Consider the following 3,617-nt stretch of genomic DNA (forward strand, 5'->3'; position numbering starts at 1 on the left):
GACCGTGAGCATCTCAGGGAGTGATGATACAGGGAGGATCGTGAGCATCTCAGGGAGTGATGATACAGGGAGGATCGTGAGCATCTCAGGGAATGGTGATACAGGGAGGACCTTGAGCATCTCAGGGAGTGATGATACAGGGAGGACGGTGAGCATCTCAGGGAATGGTGATACAGGGAGGACTGTGAGCATCTCAGGGAATGGTGATACAGGGAGGATCATGAGCATCTCAGGAAGCTGGTGGTTGGGACAGTGTGGGGTAGATTCTAGGAGCTCAGGTTGCCCTCTCCTTTTCTCAAGGCCATGGAACAATGTTTTCAGGGCCCCTGCTGCATTTGTGGGTGGAATCATTTTGGCTCTCCTGACACTTGTAGTTTCTCCTACCTGTCTTGCTGGAAGAACTGTAAATGTTAGCATGGATTTTTACACTTTCTGCACACACCCCAACTGACCTTTTACTCCCCTCCACCACCCCTGCCCCACCCCTCTTCCCACCAAAATGGGGTCTTATATGTAGCTCAGGCTAGTAGAAGTCACTAGCTCTAATATTTTGTATGGTTTATGTATGGACACTGATAATTTGAGCTCTTCTTTGTCAATTTCTTTGCTTTCAATTTCATTTTCTTACCTAATTTCTCTGGCTAGTTATGACAGTAGAATCTATGTCTTACTCCTAATCTTAGTGAGAAAGCTTTTTGTTGTTGTTGTTGTTTTCCCACAGAGCCCATTTCTAAGATAAAGGAAATTCTATTCTGTTCCTAATATTTTTTAACCCTGAAATGTATTAAGCTTTGCAAAATGCTTTGTGCTTTTACTAACCGGATCACGTAGTTTTTATCCTTTATTAATATGATACAGTGCATCGATTGACTTTCATATGTTAAACCAATCATACATTCATTGTGCATAGTATTTTTTGGTATTGTGTGGTCCAGTTAAGGTCACTTTGGGACACTTTAGCATTTATAGCCATAAGGGATATTGACCTGTTGTTTTCCTTCCTCGTGAGGACTCTGTATCAGGATAGCATTGACTTGAAGGAATATGCTAGAAGTTGTTCATTTGCTTATTTCTAGACGACTTGAAAAGTTCATTCTCCTTCAAACGTCTGACTAGGGTCCCATAAAACCTTTTAACTCATGGCTTTTCTTCATGGGAAGTTTTGTTTTGTTGTTAGTCCTATCTCTTTATTTCTAATTAAACCTATTCAGATTTCCTGTTTCTTCCAGCCAGTGATGTCTTTCTTGGAGTGTATACATTCTTCACTCAGCTTGTCTACTTAGGTGGCATGTAGCTATTCTTAGGAGTTCCTCTAAATCTTTATTTCTGGGAAGCCATTGATAATGTCTCCTATTTCATTCCCGACTACTAGTTTGCGTCTTCTCTGTTTCCCTCCCTTGGTCTAGCTCTTCAGTTTTCTTTTCTTTTTCAATATGGGACGCTTCATGAATTTGCGTGTCATCCTTGCCCAGGGGCCATGCTAATCTTCTCTGTATCATTCCACTTTTAGTGTATGTGCTGCTGAAGCAAGCGCACTCTTCAATTTTCTTGATTTTTTTTAAAAAGATTCATCATTGTTTATTGATTTTTGTCAATTACATTTCTATTTTCTCAATTATATTTCTACTTTGATACTTCCTATCCCCCTTGCTTGCTTTACATTTTCTTTCCTTTCCTAGCTTCTTTAGGTGGAACTTAGCCAGAAAGTTCCCCTTGCACTCGGAAATAAGGGTGATCTGTGTTGGTCCTCTCTCTATTCCATCGATTAATTATTTAACTACTGAGTTCAGTTAGTGTGCCCATTTGAACATGGGTAGGGGGCTATCCAGTACCTACCGGTAGCCACACTCCTACCGAAAAGTAACTGTCGGTAGCTTCTCAGGTGGGGGTGGGGCTCTCAGAGAGGCCCTCCCTACTCTGCTGTAGATTTTAACTGGCTTGATCTTATGCAGGCCACCAAGCAGCTGTATGTTGATGAGGGAACCATCCATGCTACATCTGGCCATTTCCCAGCACCCCTCCCTATCTTCTGGCTCCGTTATTCTCTCTGCCGGTTCTTCTGCCTGGAACTTGCTCGCATGGGGACTAGGGAAAGAGGGTGATAGAGATGTCCCATCTATAGCTGGGCACGCACACTCACTTATTCTGAGCACTTGGAGCAGTATAGGCCTCAGCATTAACCACTGCCCTCTGCAAGAAAAGGTTTCTCTGGCCAAACTTGAGAGCAGCACTATGATGTTTTGAATGAGAATGGTCCCTATGGGCTCGTATATGTGAATGCTTAGTCATCAGGGAGTGAAACTGAGAAAGATTAGAGGGATTAGGAACTGTGTCACTGGGAGTGGGCTCTGAGGCTTCAAAAGTTGCAGAATGTTTGCTTAACTAAGTAAAAATGTGTTGCATGGGTCTAGCTATGTAAAGATGTACTGCATTTATTTTTAGTATGTAAAGGTATGTTGCTGTTTTATCTTGCCTGCCTAAAACACCTGATTGGTCTAATATAAGGATGAATGGGACTTCTGGACAGGGAGAATAAGTAGGAGGAAGAATTCAGGCTCAAGGGGGAGAAAGAAAAAGAGACGCAAGGGAGACCCCAGCCAGACACAAAGGAAGCAGGAAAGTAGGGCATACAGAATGAAAGAAAGGTAAAAAGCCCCAAAGCAAAACATAGTGAATAGAAACAGGTTAAACTGAGTTAAAAGAACTCGCGGGAGAAGCATAAGCTAAGGTCAAGCATTCATAATTAACAGTAAGTCTCAGTGTCTTTATCTGGGAGCTGGTTGGTGGTCCAAAGAAAATTCCAGCTACACTTACATTTTTTTCTTATTTATTTATTCTATATATCTTTTACATTCATTCCCATTCATTTACCATTCCTTTGCATCTGCCCTCTGCCTTTGCATGCCCCTGCAATAAAACAAAATTTAAGAGAAAAAATTTTTTTAAAAGGGGGAAAAATTAAAAATCCCAGTGTGACAGTGCAGTAAGCCCCTGTGTCGGTGTATCTCTACTTGCAAGTGCTCACTGAAAAGAGCTTGGGGCCTCTGGTTGCTATTACACTGCCAATGCTGGGCCCTCACTAGGACTCTTCTGGACCACCCTGTTGTTGTCATGGAGATCCAGCAGCTTTGGGTCTGCAGTCAGGTCCCTTCGCGTGCTCCAGCAGATCACAGATGGGCTGGATGTTGGGGTGGGCCAAGTCCTAACCCTGGTTCTGCAGGGGTTCTGGGTGGCTGCAGGATTGGCCCTCCCACCAGCTCTCCCCTGTCCTCATCACCAGGGTGAGCTCTCCAGCATCGCCCCATCTAATTCACCTTTTGCTCAGTGAGTGAGGGGTGGGGCCGGGTCTTCTGCTTCACACCCTCAGGGTGGGCTTTCCCACACCTACAGCATCAGAGTCAGCTCTCTTGTGTAAGGTAAGGGGCCACTCTCCTGAGTGCTGCAGCTGGTGGGGGACAGGGACAGCCCCTCCACCTGACTCAGGTGTTGATGGGCAGGAGGCAGGGTGGAGAGGAGGGCATCTCTCCTCCACCCATGTCAGATAAGTAATGGAGACAGCTCTCCCTTGCTCACAACATCAGAGCTGGGTCACCCTCACCTCTGGCCTCTGGAGCAGC

The 3,617-nt window shown here is 44.7% G+C and overlaps 1 non-coding gene across 1 annotated transcript; it reads right to left on the reverse strand.

The window, feature by feature from the left end:
• Positions 1-1,427: 1,427 nt before the first annotated feature.
• LOC127233838 (U6 spliceosomal RNA) lies at positions 1,428-1,534 on the reverse strand. Its single transcript, XR_007835527.1, has one exon. It is a non-coding gene; the product is annotated as a U6 spliceosomal RNA (small nuclear RNA).
• Between the last annotated feature and the right edge of the window lie 2,083 nt (positions 1,535-3,617).

Source organism: Phodopus roborovskii, unplaced genomic scaffold (genome assembly GCF_943737965.1).
Source record: "Phodopus roborovskii unplaced genomic scaffold, PHOROB, whole genome shotgun sequence".
NCBI lineage: Eukaryota > Metazoa > Chordata > Mammalia > Rodentia > Cricetidae > Phodopus > Phodopus roborovskii.